Raw genomic sequence first — 26,498 nt, forward strand, 5'->3', positions numbered from 1 at the left:
AATATCGCTAGGATATGCCATCAATATCATATAGGTGTGGGTTCCATCTCTGTGGACCTGTTCATTTCTCCAGGATGGGGCCCAGAAGTGAAGCAGAGCACACTCATGCACTGTGTGCTCTCTAGTCATCACTGTGGGAGTTCCAAAAATAGCAGAGAGACCATGACTGTTTTCGAAACTCCAGTAGCAACGAATGGAGGGCACGCCACACAAGCATGGCCAACTCTCCCTTCAACACGGGACTGCCTGAAATAGCTTAGGTTTTTTTCTGAACTCCCATAGCAGTTAAACAAGGGTAGCTGTGCATGCATAACTGATCTCTGTTCCCTTCAGTGGCCCTGCTCTGCAAATAGAACCGAGGTGGGACCCATATCTATCTGACATTGATGTGATATGGTAGCGATATGCCATTAAAGTCCCAGATGTGCCAACCAATTAAATCACTGTATTCATGAAACATTATACAATTCAGTAAAATACTTTGTTTCAGTTAATTCACTATTTGCAAGATTTTGTTTATTTCACAACAATTTTTTTTCATGTACACAAGCAGCAAAATATATAGCTAGTGGTGCTCTAGCTGGCAAGTGCATGTAGATGTATCCACTCTAGGCAAGGCTTTGTGAGTTAAATAGCATGTACTCTACACTGATGCATTGTAGCATGCTATCGGAGACACTTTTGCTGCTGATGTACAGTATATACGGTAGCTCAGAGAATATTGCCTACACCACTTATAATTGTATCAGTTTCTCAGCTGAAAGGAGGACTACGTATGTGTTGTACTTGTAAACCAGAATGTTCTCATTTACTGTCAGGAACTAAATATACTGCAAATGGTAAGGAATTGAAACACAAAGGGGGAGATTTACCATCTCATTATGCCAAGTCGCAAAACCCAGTTAAACGCTATTCTGACTAATTGATCCTGAAAATGAGGGGTGCCCTCTCTGAATGGAGCTGTAGTGCACATGCCAGTCCACTGCTCCATTCACTTAGATGGAGCTGACATAGAAGGTGCTCTGTCAGTCCCATAGAATTGAATGGAGCAGTGAACCAACATATGCATTCCATATGATATGATATTTACACCTATCCTGTCAATGAGTGACAAATTATTTTCATGAGATAACCATAAATGGTCTATCCTTAGGGTAGGCTAGCAATATCTGATTGGTAGGTGCCCAACTCCTCACCAGCTAAATGAAGGGACTGCTGAACACCAGCCAGGAGCACCACCTTCCCCTAAAATGCTTATCCTGGCACCACACTGTAGATTTGGTTGTGGCTGAGCTGGCTACTACAGCTTCCAGCAGTTAATTTTACTAATCTACTGTACATTACCTGCCACAAATGTACACATAGTGCTGTTCATGGCTAAACAATGAAGGAGACATGACACTTGCAGGAGTGTTGTAGCATCTTCATTCAGCTGACTGTCATGGTTGACTGAAGTCAAATTCCGAAGCTGAGCCATTAATATTACCGTGCCAGACTATCCCTCTTAGTATACACATAATGTTTGCCCATTCGGCCATTCCCCATTTCACAAATCAGAGTTTTTAAGCCTGCCAGTTGTTTCCTAGTCATAAACTGTGTTATTTTTGGACTTACATAATCTTTGCTTTTCATACAAAAACAAGCATATTTCTCCTCTTTTTGCAATTCCTCAATGTTAATGAAACCACAATTTTGGAATGTACCCAATATGTTCTCACACCCTTCAGAGAAATGTTAAACTTCCTGACCTACAACTAGTCCGTGAGATTGCAAATGCTAAGTGAACTCCCTTCCTCTGGGTGCAAAGATAATACAATTATTTTGGCAGAGTGGATACATTGTTGCAGCTTCTCACAGTAAGCATAGTAAAAACATTGATGTTTTGCTAATAAACAGGAATAATCATGTATGTATAACTGTACATTGTGTATTTTTAACAATGCAGCGTGTGCCTATAAAGGTTGGTTTCCTACATGAGGAAAACTAAATTTCAGTTATATTTAAAGGAATCCCGTTTCAATAAAAATGCAGTGTAGTTTATCATGTTATAGAGCAGGAGGAGCTGAGCAGATTTATATATATATTTTTTTGCTAAATTAATTCATTAAACCTTGGTTCTTTTTATATATGTACATTGTGTGACTAGCCCTACTGAGTGACTGATAGCTAAATCTGAATGACTAAGCATATCTTCCTCATAGGTCATCAATATCAGGTCAGTGGGGGTCTGACACCCCCACCCCCACCAATCAACTGTTTGTCCACTTTCACACGAGCGAGTATTCCGCGCGAATGCGATGCGGGAGGTGAACGCATTGCACCCGCACTGAATACGGACCCATTCATTTCTATGGAGCTGTTCACATGAGCAGTGTTTTTTACGCATCACTTGTGCGTTGCGTGAAAATCGCAGCATGCTTCTCTTTGTGCGTTTTTCACGTAACGCAGGCCCCATAGAAATGAATGGGGTTGCGTGAAAATCGCAAGCATCCGCAAGCAAGTGCGGATGCGGTGCGATTTTCACGAATGGTTGCTAGGATACGATCGGGATGGAGACCCGATCATTATTATTTTCCCTTATAACATGGTTATAAGGGAAAATAATAGCATTCTGAATACAGAATGCATAGTAAAACATCGCTGGAGGGGTTAAAAAAATAATAATAATAATTTAACTCACCTTAATCCACTTGATCGCGTAGCCGGCATCTCTTCTGTCTTCATCTGATCTCTGTGCAGCAACAGGACCTTTGGTGACGTCATTCCGGTCATCACATGATCCATCACGTGATCTTTACCATGGTGATGGATCATGTGATGACTGGAATGACGTCACCAAAGGTCCTGTTGCTGCACAGAGATCAGATGAAGACAGAAGGAGATGCCGGGCATCGCGATCAAGTGGACTAAGGTGAGTTAAATTATTTTTCATAATTTTTTTACCCCTCCAGCGCTATTGTACTATGCATTCTGTATTCAGAATGATATTATTTCCCCTTATAACCATGTTATAAGGGAAAATAATACAATCTACAGGGTACCAAACACGCGCGATTTTTCTCACGCGAGTGCAAAACGCATTACAATGTTTTGCACTCGTGCAGAAAAATCGCGGGTGTTCCCGCAAGGCACCCGCACATTTTCCCGCAACGCCCGTGTGAAAGGGGCCTTTGTGGCAGCCGCTGGCACTGAAAACACAAAAATGCACAGAGCCGTAGGCTGAGCTTAGCTCCCATTCAAGTTCTAGAACTTTTCATAAAATCAGAGGATGTGAAGAATGACTGACAGCTTTATTCCTATACTGTGCATGGAGAGGACTACAGCCTCAGCTCACACTGCTGCAGAGAGAGAGAGAGAGAGAGAGAGAGAGAGAGAGGTTTTAGGAAAAGTACTGCGCAACAAAAGTAAATCACCCAGCACTGTCCATAGAAAATATGCATTTTATATACACAACTGAAAATACATGTACAGTGCCTTGCAAAAGTATTCACCCCCCTTGACTTTTTTCATATTTTGTTACAGCCTTAAGTTCAATGTTTTGTTAATCTGAATTTTATGTGATGGATCCGAACACAATAGTTAAGTTGGTGAAGTGAAATGAGAAAAATATATAAATAAAACTATTGTTTAGAAATAGAAAACAGAAAATTGGCATGTGCGTATGTATTCACCCCCTTTGTTAGGAAGCCCCCAAAAAAGCTCTGTTGCAACCAATTACCTTCAGAAGTCACATAATTAGTGAAATGATGTCCACCTGTGTGCAATCTAAGTGTCACGTGATCTGTCATTCATTACATATACACACCTCTTTTAAAAAGCCCCAGAGGCTGCAACACCTAAGCAAGAGGTATCACTAACCAAATACTGTCATGAAGACCAAAGAACTCTCCAAACAAGTAAGGGACAATGTTGTTGAGAAGTACAAGTCAGGGTTAGGTTATAAAAAAATATCCAAATCTTTGATGATCGCCAGGAGCACCATCAAATCTATCATAACCAAATAGAAAGAACATGGCACAACAGCAAACCTGCCAAGAGACGGCCGCCCACCAAAACTCATGGACCGGGCAAGGAGCACATTAATCTGAGAGGCAGCACAGATACCTAAGGTAACCCTGGAGGAGCTGCAGAGTACCACAGCAGAGAGTGGAGTATCTGTACATAGGAAGACAATAAGCTGTACGCTCCATAGAGTTGGGCATAATGGCAGAGTTGCCAGAAGAAAGCCATTACTTTCAGCAAAAAACAAAAAAGGCACGTTGTGAGTTTGCAAAAAGGCATGTGGGAGACTCCCGAAATGTATGGAGGAAGGTGCTCTGGTCTGATGAGACTAAAAATTGAACTTTTCGGCCATCAAAGAAAACGCTATGTCTGGTGAAAATCCAACACATCACCCAAAGAACACCATCCCCACAGTGAAACATGGTGGTGGCAGCATCATGCTGGGGGATGTTTTTCAGCAGCTGGGACTGAGAAACTGGTCAGAGTTGAGGGAAAGATGGATGGTGCTAAATACAGGGATATTCTTGAGCAAAACCTGTACCACTCTCTGCGTGATTTGAGGCTAGGATGGAGGTTCACCTTCCAGCAGGACAATGACCCCAAAAACACTGCTAAAGCAACACTTGAGTGGTTTAAGGGGAAACATGTAAATGTGTTGGAATGGTCTCGTCAAAACCCAGATCTCAATCCAATAGAAAATCTGTGGTCAGACTTAAAGATTGCTGTTTACAAGTGCAAACCATCCAACCTGAAGGAGCTGGAACAGTTTTGCGAGGAGGAATGGGCAAAAATCCCAGTGGTAAGAGGTGTCAAGCTCATAGAGACTTATCCAAAGCAACTTGGAGCTGTGATTGCAGCATAAGGTGGCTCTACAAAGTATTGACTTTAGGGGGTGAATAGTTATGCACATTGACCTTTTTCTCTTATTTTGTTCTATTTGTTGTTTGCTTCACAATAAAAAAAAAATTATAAAAATCTTCAAAGTTGTGGGCATGTTCTGTAAATTAAATGATGCAAATCCTCAAACAGTCCATGACAATTCCCGGTTGTGAGGCACCAAAATACGAAAAAAGTCAAGGGCGGTGAATACTTTTGCAAGGCACTGTATATCGAATCCTGATGGTAACCATGTTAGATTAGTATACACTTAATCTAGCATTGTATGGATAACATACTATTTAAAAAGAGATGGTCTTTTTGTGTAAAACAGCTGACAATGCTGTTTAGAGGCCGGTGAGGGCAGGACAAACATACGCATATAGATTCTTTCAATATCTGCAAGTGCCTATAAGTGCCTTGGAGGCAAGGGCTTTTTTATCTCCTGGAAATGCCTTTGCCCTATGCGATTCAGCCTGGCTGAAAATATGGGTATGTCCCAACCCTTTTATAACCCCTTTAAGTCACATTTTCTCCCCTACACGTTGTCACTAGAGATGACAAAGTGTAGGAGACAAAATGTCGTTTCACGGCGAACTTTGCGAATATGCGAACATATGGCGATATTCGTATCCGCCATATTCTTTTGCATTGTGCCGAACTTTGACCCATGACACATCCATCAAGACAGCCAATTGAGACGTTTCAGCACATGGACACCCCCCCCAACCCTATAACAGAACCCGGTCTGGCAGCCATTTTACATTATGTGTTTTGCCAGTGTAGGGAAAGGGTCGCATTTTGGAGCAGGGACAGGCTGTTAGGAACTTAGGGACACCAAACGCTAGCTAATAGGGCCACAAAAGTCCTTTTAACCCTTTCACCCCGGAGGTGTTTTTATTCTTGCGTTTCCATTTTGCGCTCCCTGCCTTCCCAGAGCCATAACTTTTGTATTTGTCTGTTCACATAGCCATATGAGGGCTTGATTTCTGCAGGACAAGTTGTACTTTCCAACGCCACCATTTAATATTGCATATGATGTAGTGGGAAGCGGGGGAAAAATTCCAAATGGGGTAAATTTGCAAAAAAAGCAATTCACCACAGTTTTACGGGTTTTTTATTTATGACGTTCAATGTATGATAAAACTGACCAGTTAATTTTATTCTACAGGTCAGTACAAATCCGGCGATACCTTATATGTATAGTTTTTCTTGCGTTTTGATAGTGATAAAAAAAATTAAAAGTGGGAAAAAAATCTGTTTTATTTTTTACCAGCTATATTTTGACCCCTATAACTTTTTTGTAATTATGTGAGCGGAGCTGTATGGGGGCTCAATTTTTGAGGGGCGACCTGAACTTTTCATTGATACCATTTTGAAGTGTGTATGACTTTTTGATCACTTTTTATTTAATTATTTGTAGAAAATGAAGCGACCAAAAATGGCGAATCGGCCATTTGGACGCTTTTTTCTGTTTTGCTGTTTGCCGTATGGGGAATATATTTTTAGTATTTTATACTCTGGGGATTTTTTCGCACATTGCGACACCCATGATATGTATTTTATTTATTTTTTAGCTCTTTTATTTTTATTTTGGGAAAAGGGGGGTGATTTGAATTTTTTATTTTTTATTTATTTTTTTACTTTTTTTACACTTTTTTATTGTTCTAATAGGGAACTATAACAATCAATCATCTGATTGCTATTATCATAGACTCCAATGCACTTGCATTGGAATCTATGATGATTTTAGTACTTTCCTATGGAGTCCTATTACAGGCAAGGGCTCCATAGGAAATACTATGCAGCAGCCTCCTGTCATTCACAAAGACAGGGGCTGCTGCACACATGCTCCGGCTCCTCCGATTGCCACATGGGGAGCCGGAGCACAGCACAACCGAAAGCTAAAGCTTTCTGTTTTCAGCGAGCTCAGATGCTGTGGTCAGGATTGACCGCGGCATCTGAGGGGTTAAATGTCCGAGATCAGCATTACTGCCAGTTGCGGACATGAGCCGCGGATGTCTGCTAAAAGAAGCAGGCGGCCATCCGCGGCTATGGCGCCCGCAGCGGGCAGAAGCGGGCGACATCTTTAAAGGCCGGCCAGCGCTGTACTATTACGGCGCTGGTCGGGAAGGGGTTAAGGACTGGTAATGTTGTGCTATCGATAGGTGTGATATACTGAGGGGTGTGATATACTTATAATATACTTTCTAACATAGAAAGTATATTATAGTGCATTTGTATGCTTCCAGAAAATACTGATTAAGGGGTTGCGATCTATCAGCTTCCAGAAAATAGTGGCAGAGGTTTTCCATATACCTGCGTCCACAAAATTACTGCTTGAGGGTGATATACCTGCTTCAACTAACAACTGATATACAGCGATTGGTCTGACATGCATGTGAAATGTAATCAAATACACTGGTGTAATGTGAAATTACTTACAGTGATCAGGAGTTCTTCCTCACTGTCGTGAAATTTGCTTCCAACCATCTTTTCTAATTGCATCAAACTTCGGGTAGTTCAAACCAGTTGCTAGACTAGGCCACGCCCTTTTTGCGCATGCACATTATACAAAATTTAACTAGGCGATTTTTGCATTGAAAAAAAAAGAATGAACGGAGATAGCTGCACATTTGCATACATCAAACTGAAAGGAAATACAATTTTCCTAGGTTTCAGCAGGGCACATTTTTTAGAGTTTCCCTTTAAGACGCATAAAAATGGCCCCTGATTAAAATACATATTTTTTGTGGGAATTTTTGCCAATGATCCCCCTCTGGTATGTCACTGTCCATGTTGTGGGACTATTTGTGCACTCATAGTTTGTATTTGGTGGCTGCAAATATGACCTAAAGGTTTTCCAGGTTCGCCTGCTATTAAAGTCAATGGGCGCGATGCAAATGCAAACATTTTATCGCGAACGCGCGTTTCGCGAATCGTCCCGGACGATGTTCGTCCATCACTATTTGTAACCTATCAGTCTACTGATTAAGTGCTGTATTTTAGATGACCCGATCTACATTCTAAAAGTCAAATAGCAGCACATCCCATATTTCTTTTTCCTAATGTACTAATAGTGATCAAGATATTAAATGTAAAAGTTCTACTAAAATGGCTTAGCAAAGTAGGATTCTGTCTTGCTGTTCTGATGTGTGGAAAACAACTTATTCCTGCAATTAGATAAATCTCTGCTGTTTTTCTGTTTCTTTATCAATAAATTGTATTGAGTTTTTTTAGGCGTATTAAAAGACTACAATATAAAAACAAAAACACAATCTACTAAACAGTGCAGAAGGCCTGAAGTCAAGTGCTGTACATTACATTTTGAAGAATATTCCGTTTTAAGGGATGTTTCTGGTTGACCATGGTGTGTGCATGCAAAAGCAAAGTAGTAAAGTAGAGATGGAGAGAAGTAACAAATCCAAGGAGAGAAACAGATGCGATGTCCAAATATCAATCACTGGGTCAATCACTGGTAGGCCGAAGAAATCAGTTGTAGGCTTTAGGCAGTGTCTAGGCTACTGATACCCAGAAAAGGTTCATGGGACCCTTGATTGTTTAAATAGGTCACCAGATTTGGGGTTCATGCAGTTATGATGGCAAGTGTACAGTCAGGAAAGTGATGTCATCACTGAATTCTCGATTGCCAATGGAACCCCAGGTGTCGACTAGACACGTAGGATCTGTGTTGTGGGGAGAGGAATGAAATACTTTGATAATGTTTTGAGAATATGTGGTTACCTGTCTGCAAAATAGACATGGTTGTGTGAATGGAAAATAGAAAATGGGGCATTGTGACTTGCATATCCTGGGAGTAATTGACACGGGTATATTAGGAAACTGGGCGGGGCCATGTAAGATCTGAGTAAGCCCCTGTATGTAAACTTTTTTTTAATTTTGCACTTGTCTACCGTAACTAGGGCATCCAAAAGAGTCCCAGTTGCAGGGGAAAACAGCCCCATGTGTGGAGCATTTTACACATTTTACACTGCTCTCCCTGAGAACCAGTGATCACATGATCACTGTGTCCAATAGAGAAATGTAACTTGTGTGGCATATTGTTAGTCACAGGGGGAGAATCTCTCCTGTGCCTGAAACATTGCGTTAAAAAGTCCCAAACACATAGTATAGCAACTTTGATCTTTTAAAAAATAGTCAAATCTCCCAATTTTTATGCCGACTTCGCCACATTTCTTAAAGGGTGCATAGCCAGTTTTTTGGTGGTGCAAATGAAGTCATGAATCTATGGCAGCGCTGACATTAATGGGGAAAATGCCCCTAATTTCTGGCGCAAATGATTAATAGATGTGACCCTCAGAAGATAAGTCATACTTTTTGGATTACAGTGTACCAGGGAATACAAATATATTGGTAAATGAGGGCTATAGTGTGCAAAGCACCCTGAGAATTTAAGGGATTAGAATGATGGAATTAAAGGGATGTTCTATCACAAAAAAAAGCTTTCCACTGGGCTGCACATACTGTAAAAAAATAACAGAACTTACTGTATACTCACCTCGCCCTTCCCCCCGATAATATACTGGTAGTGCTGGGGTCCCTGCTGCGCTCCACTTCCTGCTCCTACCTTGACTCGGCAGGAAATGACTGGAATTGACACTCAACTTATGATTGGCTGAGGAAGTTCATTGCTGTAGTCATTGATTGGCTGATCAGCATTCATAGTGTGTGTCGAGACAGCATGCACAGCCCAGTGGAAGAATTTTTTTTTGCTAGAATACCATTTTAGCTGCCCTGGTATGTGATATGACCCCATTAGCTATATTCTACTGCTTTGCACTACTAAAAATTACCCTGATTTCCATTTTAAAAACAGAATTTCTGAAAACACCTGATATGACAAAATTACTAGGTGCAATTTTCTGAAATGTGGAGTGTATTATCACACAATTTTGCCAGCTAATTTATTTTTAACATATTCTACAGTCTTTTCTACCCACGTAAAAATTTTGAATGAAAAATAAGTATGCATTATTATATTATTATTTTTGTTTATATCTGTGTATATGAATGCTTATTTATTCACAGATCATAAACTATGTGAAATGACATGATTATTTACCATGGAGAGCATTTTAAACTAATATAATTGGTCTTAATGAGACATATTAAGAATGACTGTTTGTTAAATGTTTCTAGAACACTAATTGTGCTATGAAAAATCATTTGTGAATATGTAATTGTAACAAAAACTGAACACTAATTTAAATAAGTACAATAAATAATGGGCATTTATTGACTATTAAAATGTACTATTTAAAAACAAGAGCAAACTTTGCATCTGTCTCAATGACAATTCAGTTTTTAAACTGTTTTCTTCTGCTGTAAGGCCTGATTCAACCAGACATATTTTTTGTCTGTGTGGTATATTGTGTGTGCAACAGACTGCACATGGACCCACAGAAGTCAATGGTGCAACTCATCCCTCCATTTTCCAGCAAGGACCCTCAATATCCACTGGTTTGGTAGAATGGGCGAATAGGGGTCTAATGTGTGCAGCTCAAATTTCCAGTTTACAGAAGCTAAACAAACAGCCAAGCTTACCTGTTTTTATTCATATAATTAAATGAAAAGAGATGTGCATTGCATCTTCTGCTGCATCTGGCCACCTCACTTGGCTGCAGTGGTGTCACCAGGGGGGGGGGGGCCAGAGGGGGCCACGGCCCCCCTACATCACGATGTGCCCCCCATGTGCCCCCCCAACTAAAATGGGGGGCTTATTACTGGCACGTGATGGGGGCTGGGCTCTTATTACTGGCACATTGGGGGCTCTTGTTACTGGCACGTGATGGGGCACTTATTACTGGCACGTTATTGGGGGCACTTATTATTGGCACATTATTGGGGGCACTTATTACTGGCACATTATTGGTGGGCACTATAGGGGCATCTACTGAGGCCACAAAGAAGGGGTATTTTATATGGGGGGCTCTGTACAGTAGCATTTTATACTGGGACACATTATGGTGGGTACTCTGGGGAAGGTGGGAGAGGAGTACTAAGGAGTCATCTACAGGGGGCACTAAGAAGGGGTATTTTATACTTGCAAATTATGGGGGACACTGAGGGCATCTACTGGGGCATTTTATACTGGTACATTATGGGGGGCACTAGGAGGAAGGGGGAGAGGAGCACTATGGGGGAATTTACTGGGGGCACTATATAGGGGTATTTCATACTGGCACATTATGGGGGACATTAGCTCAACTGGGGGCATTACAAGGGGGTATTTTTTGCATTGTCACAATATAAGGCCAGATGCACACGGCCGTGTTCCGTGGCCGAGAGCGGTCCGTGGTATGCTGGGCTGGATTCCTGTTCAGAGCAGGAGTGCACGGCGTCATAGCAACCAATCTCTCTCCCTGCTCTGCTATCCCTCTGCCCCTTCTCCAAATCCTTATTATGAAATCTTTCTCAATAGGATAAAACACATCAGCTCCGCCGAGCCCCCGGCCAAAGTGGTGAAGTGGCGTCCGAGATCCCCAAGGGCCAAGCCAAGTAATTGTAAGTTTTCATGTGAAATTTGTTTATGTTATACACATATAGCATACACTGTGCCACACAATGTACAGTATACCTCTACACTGTGCCACACAATGTACAGTATACCTCTACACTGTGCCACACAATGTACAGTATACCTCCACACTGTGCCACGCAATGTACAGTATACCTCTACACTGTGTAGTCTGTTCTATAAGCACCCTTGTTCTGTGGCGGCGGACAGAAAATAATCTGGAAGTGCCCCTCCCGAGACCAGGCTCTGGATCAGCCACTGGTCTGGACCGCTCACAGGAGTGTACATTTCTTCTAAACTGTAATCCGTAGCCTCTGACCTGCAGAAATCAGGTAACAACTAACAGGCAGTGCCTGTAGGCTGAAGCCTGGCTCTGTTACCGAAGCTAGCCGAGTGGTGTAAGGTTAAGGTACTAGTAGAGATGAGCGGCCGCTGAATCCTGATTTAAAGTTAAAGTTACTGCAGGATATGGATTACAGTTTAGAAATGTCAAATGTACACTCCTGTGAGTGGTGGGGAGGGAGATCTGTGAATGACACTGTTATAAGGAGGGGGATCTGTGGATGACACTGTTATAGGGAGGGGGATCTGTGGATGACACTGTTATAGGGAGGGGGATCTGTGGATGACACTGTTATAGGGAGGGGGATCTGTGGATGACACTGTTATAGGGAGGGGGATCTGTGGATGACACTGTTATAGGGAGGGGGATCTGTGGATGACACTGTTATAGGGAGGGGGATCTGTGGATGACACTGTTATGGAGGGGGAAATGGGGAGGACACTGTCATGGGGTGGATCTGTGGATGACACATATAGCATAAGATGCTATATACGGTATGTGTCATCCACAGATCCCCCCCTTAGCAGTGTCATCCACAGATCCCCCTCCCTATAAAAGTGTCATCCACAGGCAACTAGGACATGTTGAAATCTGAGTGATTGTTTTTTTTTTTTTAAAACCACAGACAGCAGGATTTTTCTTCACTGTTGCGGTTTTAGGTATTGGGTAAAGTATCGCAGTATTTCTAAGCGTACTTGTGTAAATGTATCTTTGTAATAGCTGCCCCCCCTACTTTTGTCCTGGCCCCCAGTGTGCCCCCCCAAAATTTGAAAGCTAGAGACACCACTGCTTGGCTGACCCATTTTTTTTGATTGGTGGAGAGCCCAGAGTTAGAACTTTTAAATTATATGCTACTGTCATAGATGCTTATATAGTAGTTATGGCATGTGTAAAAACATAATTCTGATTATCCCCTTAACTCAACATAACATATCTGTATCTTATAGTTTGCTATGCATTAAGGCACCATGATGTACAGGTACATGATGATGATTATGGGGTCAAAGAAGCTGTTCCCACACGATCAACAACTGATAGCCAGGCTCCTACTGTGGTTGCTGGGATTGGCAAATTTCTGATCCCAGCCTTTCTAGCCCTTGTACAATGTGATCAATAGTAGAATCAATATAGCTTGATAGAGAGACCGAGCCCCCTTTCTCTACCCATCTTTCCTGCTTGAAAATTGTGTGGTGACAACGCATTATCACGACAAACAGGAGCCTAACATGGGCCCACAGGTCTGCCATAAAGATCCACCTACTAGGCCATGCTAGAGACATAGGGCCAGATTTATCATTACTCTGACAGCTCACTCCACTTTCACATATGGCTAAAGTCAATTTTAGCCAAGTCAGATTTATGATCGGCCCTTTAAGACTGTAATAAATGTGGTTTGACGGTAGCAGTTTATCTGTCAGTAAGCAGCTTTACAAAAGTCGCACGTCCTTACAAAAAAGTCGCATGTTCTATTAAAAAGTCTCAGAAGATAAGCATGGTCCTCACTGGAGTGAAATTGCGCATTTTTTTGTGATTTTTTAGCGACTTTTTAAATAGTCCCAATAGTAAATCTGTCTAGAGATTCATTTACATAAGAAAGCACGCCCACTTTCAGAAAACTGGCGAGCATAGTGCAGAGCAGAAAAAAGTCGCAAATTTGTGCGCAGTTTTAGTGTTTGCGCATTTTTTTGAGACTTTTTCACTCCATTATTCTGACTTGAGCTAATGAAAAATCTGGCCCATAGTCTGATATGTTTCCTGTCAGTATATCACAGATAGATTGTAATACTTTAGAATACTAAGCTTGTGATCAGAAAATCGCAGCTTCAAGTCCCCTAGTGGGACATAAAAAATGGAATAAAATTTAACAAAGTTTTAGAAAAAAAAACAACTTCCCAATAAATAAATAATAAAGCAGCCATCTTGTTTAACATCCCTTTCCTCCTGGGCGCATGGATTACAGATCCCCTGATAAAGGTCATTAGTGACCGAAACGTTGGGACAACTGTACATAATCGCATGCTATGCCTTGAAATAATATTGGATGTAATGTGACACATTGTGACCGCTTTTTACGGCGGCCCAGTCTAAGCACTGCACGGGTCCCCCGTGCAGCAGGAAGCAGGGGCCCGGCTCTCACATGAGAGCCACGCCCTGCTCTTACAGCCAGGACTCTCAGGAGTGCCGATCTGGGCTGTTTAACACTTTACATGCTGTGGGCAATGGTGCCCGACACATGTAAAGTGCTGATAGAGGGAGTGGACTCCCTCTGTAGCCCATCTACACCCCGCAAATGCGATTGCGTGGTGCCAATGTGTGTATAGGCTGGCTAGGGTCTCGTGTAGGCCCCAGACCAGCCTTCAGTCATTTCCAGCAGGCTGCGCCTCTCTGACGCAGCCTGCGCCTCTCTCGGACGCAGCCTGCTGGTCAATATCAGAATAACACTGATATTAAAATGCAATGCACTATAGGGATATGTATTGCATTTTAAAATCAATCAGAATGTTGTCTGTTATAGTCCTCCTGTGGAACTATTAAGTGGTAAAACAATAAAAAATATTCAATAAAAAAATCCCATTCAAAAATTTTGTTTTTTTTCCATTGAAAGTACACTTTTCAATAAAAAAAAAAAAGAAGCAAAAAATAAAATATCTCCCCCATATGTTTGGTATTGCCACATCCGTAACAACCCGGACTACATAAATATCACGTAAAATTATCCCCTATGATGATAATGCATTGCATTTTAAAATCAATCAGAATGTTGTCTGTTATAGTCCCTTTGTGGAACTATTAGGCCCCTTTCACACGGGCGAGTTTTCTGCGCGGGTGCAATGTGTGAGGTGAACACATTGCACCCGCACTGAATCCGGACCCATTAATTTCTAGGGGGCTGTGCACATGAGCGGTGATTTTCACGCATCACTTGTGCGTTGTGTGAAAATCGCAGCATACTCTATATTGTGTGTTTTTCACGCAAAAGCAGGCCCCATAGAAGTGAATGGGGCTGCGTGAAAATCTCAAGCATCCGCAAGCAAGTGCGGATGCGGTGCGATTTTCACGCATGGTTGCTAGGTGATGATCGGGATGGGGACCCGATCTTTATTATTTTCCCTTATAACATGGTTATAAGGGAAAATAATAGCATTCTTGATACAGAATGCTAAGTAAATTAGGGATGGAGGGGTTAAAAAAATTAAAAATTAAACTCACCTCATCCACTTGTTCGCGCAGCCCAGCTTGTCTTCTTTCTTCTTCTTTGAGGACCTGGGAGAAAATGACCTTTGGTAACGTCACTGCGCTCATTACATGGTTCATCACATGGATTAGGTGAGTTTAATATATTTATTTTAACTCCTCCATCCCTAATTTATTCTTAGTTGCCACAGAAAACGTAATAACAAGTGATCAAAAAGCGCCATTTACTCCAAAATTATAGTTCGCCCCGCAAAATTCAAGCCGTTATACAACTCCATAGAAAGAAAAATAAAAAAAGTTATGGGTATTGGGAAGCCGCAATGCAAAAACATTTTTTTCTTTAAAAAAAAGGGGTTTTATTGCAAAAAAGTAGTAAAACAGAAAAAAAATAATATATGTATTTGATATCACTGTAATCGTAGTGACCCAGAGAATAAAGATATTATGCTATTTATATAAAAAAATGAACGCCATAAAATTTATATCTTAAAAATGCAGTGGCAGTATTGCTGTTTTTCCCATCTCCCTCCCAGAAAGAGTTAATAAAAGTTAATCAGAAAGTTATGTGTACCCCAAAATGGCTCTATTAAAAACTACAACTTGTCCGGCAAAAAACAAGCCCTCATAAAGCTATATAGACGGAAAAATAAAAAAGTTATTGCATAAATACAGGGCATCACAGCAAAGATATAAGATATAAAATACATTTTTCCACTGTATGTACCTCACAAAAAGAAACAAGCCCTCATACAACTATGTCAGTGGAAAAATTAAAAATGTATGGCTCTCACCAAAGTGGTGTCCCAAAACCGACTTTGTTGTCCATAAAAAAAAAAAATTGTACAAAAGTAGAAAAACATAAATAAACTCATAGATGTTTGACACTGTCACCTTGTTGACAAAAGTCATCTTTGTCGCATGACAAACATCCTAAAATGCTAAATAAACTATAGCAGAATGGCTGATTTGTTATGCATTAATAAAAAAAAAGTAAGCTAATCAATGCTAGTAAAAAATTGCAGTGCATAGGTACAAAACAGTATAAATCAGTATAATGCCTTATGCTCCAGAGAAAAGATCAGTTTCCAAAATGGAGGATCACGGTCACACACGTACTGTGATTTCCGGACTGCACATGCTCGTGTGAAAGATCCCTGAGTCATTACTTGGCTGAGTGGGCAGTCTAAGCCATTTCTAGCATGTCGAGCCTGAGCCCAGGAAATGGAGAGGAGTAGGGGTCGCTAAGGGGAGTAATGATTGTTTGTTTTTTAACCCTATCCTACCATGTTTTTACATAAATGTTTCTCCTAGAAACCCTTTTTAAGGTCCAAAACAGATTGGACCTTAATGGGTTAAATAATTCTGCATAGATAACATTAATGAAGTAAAAAAAACATGCAAGTTGAGCATTTCTGCATGTTCTAAGTTATATAGTTAGCAAGGTTGGAAAAAGTGAAACATTTATCCATATCAAATCTTTATCCAGCAGAGCTGATCCACAGGAAGGTAAAAAACAAACTCCACCCTATTTCTAGTTGCCGATTGGTACAATTTGAGTAATGAAAAGTGTATTTCCACTTAAATTAAGGAAATCAGAAGAAATGCCTGAATCAATTACAAATGCCAAGCAATTGTTACAAACCATGTGGAGAGTTTGTATCCAGAATTTTATTGCATCTCCAATAAACTGATTGCTAACAGAAATGTCAAGCAACCTAATTATTAAATGGATCGAAAATCTAGTTACTGGGAGTTCCATAGTTTCTTTTCTTTTTGTATACTGGTGGCCAAACCTTCTTATTTGACAGAAATATAAATATTTTGGGGCACATTTATTAAGACCGACATTTTAGACACCCGTCTTAATAAGCCCCTGTGCTGGAGGTGAATTGCCGAAGTCATGTAGAGGCGTATCCACCGCCAATTCTAAATGTAATACAGTGTTCCTATGTGTCCATATACCCCCTAACAGTTCCCCTCATCGGAGACCCAGGGAGCTACACCCTAATAACTCAGAACGCTAGAGGGCCTGAATCCTGCCTGCTCACATTTCTAACACATAAATAGGGTGAATGGACAAGACATAGACATATACTCACCAGACTGTGGAGGAGCTGTAGCCCTGCCAAATGGAAATCCTGCATCCAGTTGTTTGTTGTTGCTTTTCTGGACCACACTGTCTCCATCAGATTCTGCTTCGCCATCATGGCTGCAGCAAGATAGACAGCCCCTTGTATGGAGAGTGAAAATTCCTGATGCTGCTGTGGGATCTAAGCTGGAAGGAGGGCTGATGCCCACCATCTACTTGTCCAGACATCAAGGAGGGCAGTCCAGGCCATGAGCAGTTTGGCAGGAAGGTCCACTAACCATAATAATTACCACAGGGACCTGCCACAGAGGAGCAGTCCATTGCAGGCCCCACCACATGGTGAGAGTGAAGCCAGCTATCCTCCATAAAACTGGATGCCCAACAGAATTCCTGTAAGACCATGATCTGCAGCCTGTAGCCAAGGATCACAAAGACTCTCCTGGATAGACCCTACTTAGACTCCTTGTCCGCCACTGGGGCTGAGGTGCCAACTGTGGTCTCAAGCGTTCAGCAGAGAGAGCTCTGAGAGCTCGCCAGTCAGGAGCAGACAACAGCATTGTACCATTGAGAACAGCAACAATCTGCTCCTGTAGCTTTTCATCTCCTTGGGAGCTGGTGGTTCATGCAGCTGCTCCAGGAGGGAGTTCAGTGATGCCATTTTAAGGTAGGATGGAGAGGGAATGAAGAGAACCTCACTGGGTTAAATGTGCTTAAGTGATTTTCCAGCTCTCCACTAATGGCTATTCTAGCCCCTTTTCCACCTAAACTAAATAACTGCAATTTTGATAATGTTTCTGGGTACTGTAGTCCACCCATTCCAATTATTACTTTAGTTGCCCTATTCTGAACCCTCTCCAGCTCTGCTATGTATGTCTTGTGCACAGGAGCCCAGAATTGTACTGTGTGGTCTAACTAGTGATTTGATTTTTTTTTTTTAACAAATATATATATTCCACAGATCCCCCTATAACACTGTCCTCCACAGATCCCCATAACACTGTCCTCCACAGATCCCCATAACACTGTCCTCCACAGATCCCCATAACACTGTCCTCCACAGATCCCCATAACACTGTCCTCCACAGATCCCCATAACACTGTCCTCCACAGATCCCCCTATAAGTGTCCTCCACAGATCCCCCTATAAGTGTCCTCCACAGATCCCCCTATAAGTGTCCTCCACAGATTCCCCTATAAGTGTCCTCCACAGATCTCCTTAACAGTGTCATCCACAGATCCTCATAAAAGTGTTATCCACAGATCCCCCATAACAGTACGTATCCACAGACCTCCCATTAGTTCAAAACCCACCAAAAGCACACCATTTTATTTTCTTAATTTCCTCCACAAAAACCTGGGTGCATCTTATCATCAGGTGCATCTTATAAAGCGAAAAATACGGTATATAAATATATATATATATATATATATATATATATATAGAGCAAGTTGCTGCTGTTTTGCAATGCGGTTTTCATCTGCATGGTTTGAACAGGTAGAGCATGTTGAAACCATCTCAATTCAACCCCATTTTGATTTTCCTATGGGACACTTTCCCTAAAGTTGGTACAAAGACACACTCCAATTAGAATTAATTGGCAATCAGATCAAATTATTAACTTTACATATTTGCAACTAGCTTTGTCCTGTACGCATAATTATAATTTCAAAATAACTTAGATTGCTGAAGTTCTAGAAAGTGGATACTGGATATTTCAAGATATAACATTTTCCATTTCTTAATAGAGAAAAATATTTCTTGACGGTTAACACCTAAAGAAAATATGAAACCAATATTTAGTCATGACCCTTGTAAGACCTTTCTGTCTTTTCTTCACAAAAGTCATTAAATGACTTGTATTGTTGGTTCTATTAGAAAGCGCTCTTCATGTAAGCACTTGACAGGTAGTCAAGAGAACACTACTATTCTGACAGAAATTTCACAATTCTTGCTACAGTAACTCTCCTATTGACATGACGCTCTCTTTGAGTTGGCAGATTTCTGGGCCAATACTATGTGGAGACAGAGGTCAATAAGCTTGACTGATGAGGCAGAAGCCTGGTCAATGTCTGTATAGCTGAATGGAGAAATTCTTATATTGCATATGCTTCACAGTGGTTGTTGGCAGCCAAGAATCATTTACTTGCCAGTATAGTGCAGACATTATGGCTTGATTTACGCATTGTGAATTACTGTGTTCCTGTACAGTGTCTTTTAGAAAGATCAGCCTCTAGACTTCTTTCAAGCCAACACTCGTCTATGTCACACATTCAAATGTACAAAGGTCTGGAATACTAAAGGGTATGTAAAAGTGACACAAAAAGGTCTTAATTAAAGAAAAAGCTATAGAATTTTCGAGGTCATTATGCTGTCACATTCAGCATGACCTGTATTCTAAACAAAAAACTATTCACACCCACAAGCCTCTATTAAAACAAGATTTTTAGTGTTCTTGTTTCCAGACATATTTGAGACACAGAAACATATATGCAAAATAGCAAACTTACTAATTAAAACATGCTAAATAAAATTTTATTTAATTTAAGCCTTGCTTCTAAGTTGGCGTAATCTACCAATATTTTCCGGACTTGTGCATTCCTGTCCTTTGCCTGTCTTTGTTGCTGACCCTGAGGACATTGATTCATCTGTGATAAGCTAGTCAAAGTATTATTCTAGAGTGCCAGTTGTTGTTTCAGTCACATTTGCATGATAGTCTTTACTCCCCTGTCATTAAAGGGGTTCTGCAGTTTGTTTAAACTGATGATCTATCCTCTGGATAGATCATCAGCATCTGATCGGCGGGGGTCAGACACCCGGGACCCCCGCCGATCAGCTGTTTGAGAAGGCAGCGGTGCACCAGCAGCACCGCGGCCTTCTGACTGTTTACCGCTGGCCAAGTGACGTCACGACTAGTATCAACTGGCCTGGGCGCGGCTATGCTCCATTCAAGTGAACAGAGCTTAGCCGCGCCCAGGCCAGTTGATGCTAGTCGTGACGTCACTTGGCCTGCGGTAAACAGTGAGAAGGCCGCGGCGCTCCTGGAGCATTGCTGCCTTCTCAAACAGCTGATTGGCAGGGGTCCCGGGTGTCGGACCCCCGCCGATCAGATGCTGATGATCTATCCAGAGGATAGATCATCACTTTAAACAAACTGCGGAACCCCTTTAAAACATGCTGTAAGACTGCTACTCTAGAGTGCCAGCAGTTGCCCTGGTTATAATCTTCAGAAGGAACCTAGATGATTGTGAGAAAGTACTTTACGCAAATCAGTCATAAATCACAGCAAAGCAACCATTACACTGCTCTGTACTGATGAGAGGCAAAAACCCTGACACACTGTTGTCTACTGATGGGCCCTGGCTTCTCTGGTATGATCTTATTTGTGTTGTCGTGATAAATTTAAAACAATCTGTTACTATGAAATTCACTGATAAGTCAGGTACTATGCATAGTAGGGCTAGCTTTGTTGAATGTAATGACACTTTTCAATTAGGAGAAAAAGTACTTTTAATTCATATGCAAAAGAGCTGTTAAGTGCCCTGAGGATGGGCCCAAGCCCCTCTGTGCACCATTGAGCCTTCTACTACCTCTGCCAGCTCCTCCCTCTCTTTCTTGATTGATAGGACTAGGTGAGATGACTATGTAGGAAGCTGGCCCTGCAAATCAAGAAGGAGAAGGTGGGGCTGGCAGAGGAAGCAGGAGGAGCAAGTGTGCACAGAGTGGCTTGGTCCCATCCTTGGTGCACTTAACTGATCATTTGCATATGGATTAAAAGTAGTTTCTCTACAGGATGAAGCAGTGGATCGCTAAGTGAAAGGTATCATTACATTCAGCAGATCTACACCTACAATGCATCGTGCCTGGTTTAACAATGAATTTGCTAGTGCCAATTCTCCCTTAAGATTGACCTAGTTTAAAATGTATAGATGCCCCTTTGTAGTATGCACTATACATGTGGTTAAATATTAATGATAAGCACAGCAATAGGTAATTGTTTTATTCCTTTTATTATAAAAATGTATAAAAAATATACTATACATCTGACATAAGTAGAGACCCAGCTCCACATACCGTATAAAAGAAAATACAATAAATGGAACAAAACTAGTAGGTTGTGGCATACAATAAGGAAGGAACAATCATTTAGTACAGTACATGATGCAACATTACAGAAAAGCAGTAATTTATTAGATTCTAACTTGTTCCATATAAACCTCAGGTTGAAATAAAGAAGAAATGCGATTAGAAATATGCTTTAATTGGCACTAAGCATGATTATTAACATTTATACCTACCTACTCCTTGTAACTTCTGATACTATTGGCTTTCCTAAAAATGACATAGGACTTTAATTTTATTTAAATACAGATTAAGATAAATATTTGAGTATTCAATAACATAATTATAGATTTCCCAAAAAATGTTACCTCCAAACTGAGCCAAAGTTTTGGCAGTTTGATTTGGATGCATTGTACAAAATTGTACCTGCCAATATCAAATTCCGTGCACTAGTAATGGAAACAGGGCAGGGAAGATAAAGATGGAGGACCGCATGAGCCTGGGCTTGCCCATAATGACTTCCAATCAGGAGGGATAATATTGACTCATCTACTAGGCAGGTAAAGCATGTAAGGTCCCAAGCAGAGACGCCATTCTGAATTATTTGATAGAAAGACATGTTTTAGCAGTAGTGATAGGATACAGTATTTTTTTTACTATAAGACTCAGTTTTTAGCAGGAAATAAAATCTTGCTTAAATGTACCTGTATCTTATAGTCCACACTTAGGGTGTTTCAGAGGTGCCAGATCTTCTTGGCTGCTTTCTTAATGATCCCGCAAAATGCTTATGTAGGGCTTTGCAGGATCAGTGAGAGAGCTGTGCATCTGCACACTTCTGTCTCTCCCTGCCCGACATCGATCCATGTAATCAGTCAGGAGAGGATGGCGAAAGATCATTCAGCTTATGGAGAGGGCTGTGAGAAACACAGCCCCCCCCCCCCCCCATTTTGAAGGTCCCCAGGCAGCAGGGAAATACATGAAAGCTCTTGCTTATTGTAGCTAAATGACCTTTGAAGATGCCAGCAGTGGCAGAAGTCAGTCCAGTAAGAAGGAGAGGACTACACAGTGGGTACTGTATTGTACTTTAAATGTTAGGCTACTTTCACACTCACGTTTTGGCTTTCCGTTTGTGAGATCCGTTCAGGGCTCTCCCAAGCGGTCCAAAACGGATCAGTTTGCATTCTAATGCATTCTGAATGGAAAAGGATCTGCTCAGAATGCATCAGTTCAGTCTCCATTCAGCTTTGGAGACGGACACCAAAACGATGCTTGCAACGTTTTGGTGTCCGCCTGATGAAACTGAGCCAAACGGATCCGTACTGACACAATCCGTTTTCACTGACACAATCTGGCACAATAGAAAACGGATCCGTCCTCCATTGATTTTCAGTGGTGTTCAAGACGGATTTGTCTTGGCTATGTTAAAGATAATACAAACTGATCCGTTCTGAACTAATGCAGATGGTTGTATTATTTGAACGGATCCGTCCATGACGGATACGCACAAAACACGAGTGTGAAAGTAGCCTTACTTGTGATGTTTATGGTGATGTTGATACTCCTATCATGTGACAACATATGCCACTGCTGTTTTAATGATCACAAGATGACACACTAGAATTAACAGACGCTGAACAAAACTATTAAATCCCTCTACACTAGACCCCAAAGTTACTGACCTTGACCCTTTTACTTCATTTAAAGAGGACCTTTCACCTGGAAAAACATTGTGAACTAAGTATGCTGACATGGAGAGCGGCGCCCAGGGATCTCACTGCACCTACTATTATCCCCGGGCGCCGCTCCATTCTCCCGTTATGCCCTCCGGTATCTTCGCTCAGTAAGTTATAGTAGGCGGGTCTTCTCTTGTCCTGTAGGCGTCTCCCCCTCCTAGGCTGTAGCGCTGGCCAATTGCAGCGCACAGCTCACAGCCTGGGAGTTTTTTTTCTCCCAGGCTGTGAGCTGTGCGCTGCAATTGGCCAGCACTACAGCCTAGGAGAAGGAGACGCCCACAGGACAAGGGCAGACACCGCCTACTATAACTTACTGAGCGAAGATACCGGAGGGCATAACGGGAGAACGGAGCGGCGCCCAGGGATAATAGTAAGTGCAGTGAGATCCCTGGGCGCCGCTCTCCATGTCAGCATACTTAGTTCACAATGTTTTTCCAGGTGAAAGGTCCTCTTTAACCTCACCGTACACAATAATTGTGATTTCCAAAATCACCAGCAGCATATATTTTGGCTGCAGATAATGTGCCCTTTTTCTCCAAAAACTTGCTGTATACTACTCTGTGTATATAAACACTGTGTGGGGGGGTTAGCTCTTCTCCGGGGGTCATTCACACAAGTTTCTTCACCAGACACCAAGTTTAAGGTCCAAACATCACTTTATTTGGCACCTCAGCAAAACAAACATAAATCATACAAAATAAACACCTGCCCGGCTGGGCTCTAACTAAACATAACATAACCTGACTCACCTAAAGCACCGTTCACACACATCATAACATGCGGCTGTCCATCAGCCTTCTGGCTGTACAGAGCACCGTTCACACACGGTCTCAAGTCCAGTACCTTTATGGGGGAGTGTGGCCCAGTAGTCCTCCTGACTCTGGCCTTGTGACCCTTGCGCCCAGACATCACGGCGTCCCCCAATGTACCGGATAGCACCTAGCCCCGTGGCCCCTCAGCCAGCCCGGCTGAGACCACTCTTCCAGAGCCTCCAGCAGGACTCTGTTGCACAACGAATCTCCTTCCCCAAGACTGACACCCTGGGAGGTGCTTTATGCCTGCCCCAGCACCTTCAGCTGGTTTCACCTGTGGTGGGATAGGGGTGTGGACTGCACTATCCACCCCTTTCTTGCCTCTCACCTCTGTGAGATCTGTCACTATCTCACAACTGTCAGGCATCTGCAAATGTTAAGGCTTAATTTTTGGACTGATTGTTCAAAACAAGCTAATCTTTGTTTCCTATACTACCTTGTGTGTGTATAAACTATTTTTAAAAGCATAAAAATCTGACAATGTAGTGTATTATTGAAAAGGGTGTTTGCTAACACTGTCAACCATGCAGTTACCAACAGCTCTATATGTCAGTGTCACACTTACATTACTAATGCTGTCTTTGTAAAGAACTTGAAAGGGGGTGGAAAAAGATAGTGAAATGTATAAAAAAAATAGAGAATAAGAGAAAAGAAAAAATAAGAGCCCTTGGAGTGTCATATACAAATTTTCAGGCCATTTGGAGTACCTTCGGTTTGGGTCAAATTTATTCATATCTGAATCTAATCTTCTGACTGATTCATTAGAATCTGACATGAAATGAATGTCAAGAAATTTGCTCATCTCTACATACACACATCAATAAAATTGTTGGTACCCTTCCATTAAAGAAAGGAAACCCACAATGGTGACTGAAATAACTTTAAACTGACCAAAGTAATAGCACAAAAATTACTGAAAATCAACTAATGAAAATCAGACATTGCTTTTTAATTGTGGGTTTACAGAATAATTTATAAAATAAACTAATGAAACTAGCCTGGCCAAAAATGATAGTACCTTTAACTTAATATTTTGTTGCTCAACCATTTGAGTCAATCACTTGAATGGAGTGATTTCTGTATCTCTCAATGAGACTACTGCCTCCTTATGAGCAAACAGCTCCATCTATCTCAGGGCATGTTTCAGCTCCTTTCACATATGTTCAGTAGGATTTAGATCAGGTCTCTTAGCCATCCTTGGCCATCCATAGCTGTGTGTTTTGGGGCATTATCCTGTTCGAGGACCCATGAACTGCGATCTGACACTGGGCAGCACATTTCACTCCAGAATGCCTTGATAGATTTCGTTGTACCCTGCACATATTTGAGACATCCTATGGGAGATGCAGCAATGCAGCCCTAATATATTATTGTCTCCACCATGTTTCACATTAGGTACTATATTCTTTTCTTGTTATGCTTAATTTTTGCTTCTGTGAACATCGAGCTGATGTGACTTGTCAAAAAGCTCCAGCTTTGTCCTATCTGTCTAAAATACATTCTCTCAGAAGCTTTGTGGCTTGTCATTATGCCTTCTGGGAAGTTCCAGTCTCACTTTTTATAATTTGCTTTCAACATTGGTTTCTTCCTCGGTCATCTTCCATTAAGTTCACTTTGGCTAGGACAGTGATGGATGTTGCAATCTGACATTGATGTACCTTGACCTTGGAGTTCACCTGTAATATCTTTTGAAGTTGTTCTGGGCTCTTTGGTTACCATTTGTATTATTTGTCTCTTCCATTTGTCATAAATGTTTCTTCTCCAGAGAGGTTGGCTACAGTTCGTAGACCTTAAACTTCTGAATAATGTGTGCAACTGTAGGAACAGGAACATGAAGCTGTTTGAAGAGGGTCTTATAGCCTTTACCTTTAACATGTTTGTTTATAATTTTCTTTGTAATCTTCTGAGACAACTCTCTCCTTAGCTTTGTATGGTACATGTTCAGTTTGGTACACACCATGACACTAAACAGCACAGTGATTACTCTCACCCTTAGGGCTCATGCACACGACCATATGTATTTTGCGGTCCGCAAAAAACGGATCGGCAGAAAATACAGATGACGTCCGTGTGCATTCCATATTTTGCGGAACGGAAAATAGAACAGTACTATCCTTGTCCGTAATGTGGACAATAATAGGACATGTTCTATTTTTTGGCGGAACGGAAATACGGACATACGGAAACGGAATGCACACTGAGTAAATTCAGTTTTTTTGCGGACTCATTGAAATGAATGATTCCGCATACAGTCTGCAAAAAAACAGAATGAACACGGACAGAAAATACGTTCGTGTGCATGAGCCCTTAAAAATGGCGCAGACTGATTACAAGTTTGAAGACACCTGTGATGCTAATTACAGGACACACCTTAGTTTAATATGTCCCTGTGGTCACATTATTTCCAATCTTTTCTAGGGGTACCATCATTTTTTGTCCAGAGAAGTTTCATTAGTTTGCTTTTTTCAATTATTTAGTTGAAATCCAATTCAAAAGCAATGTCTGATTTACATTAGCTGATTTTCAGTATTTTTTTTTTATTACTACTTTTGTCAGTTTCAAGTTATTTCAGTGACCATTGTGGATATTTCTTTAATGGAAGGGTACTAACAATTTTGTCCACACGTGTATAATATTATGTACGTCATATCCATATTCTTTAACCACAATATCATCATAACTAAAAAATACCACACCCAATTACTTCAGGCTTCTACCAGAATGTGTCCATAGTGCAAATATTGGTGGTCAAACAGTGACTTTGTTCCCTTAACATAGCATCAGGGATCTACAGGCTTGCTAGAAGTAGGAGTCCACTTGCAACTTGCAACTTCCAATATTGTAGCTACT

At 41.3% G+C, this 26,498-nt stretch overlaps 1 long non-coding RNA gene across 1 annotated transcript; it reads right to left on the minus strand.

Annotated features, from left to right (window-relative positions):
* Positions 1-551: 551 nt before the first annotated feature.
* Positions 552-26,088, minus strand: LOC120998303. The gene is made up of 4 exons (XR_005778331.1): positions 25,973-26,088; positions 20,046-20,050; positions 13,360-13,364; positions 552-565 (listed from the first exon to the last, which is right to left on the minus strand). It is a non-coding gene; the product is annotated as an uncharacterized LOC120998303 (long non-coding RNA).
* Between the last annotated feature and the right edge of the window lie 410 nt (positions 26,089-26,498).

The sequence above is a fragment of the Bufo bufo genome, chromosome 4 (genome assembly GCF_905171765.1).
Source record: "Bufo bufo chromosome 4, aBufBuf1.1, whole genome shotgun sequence".
NCBI classification, from domain to species: Eukaryota; Metazoa; Chordata; class Amphibia; order Anura; family Bufonidae; genus Bufo; species Bufo bufo.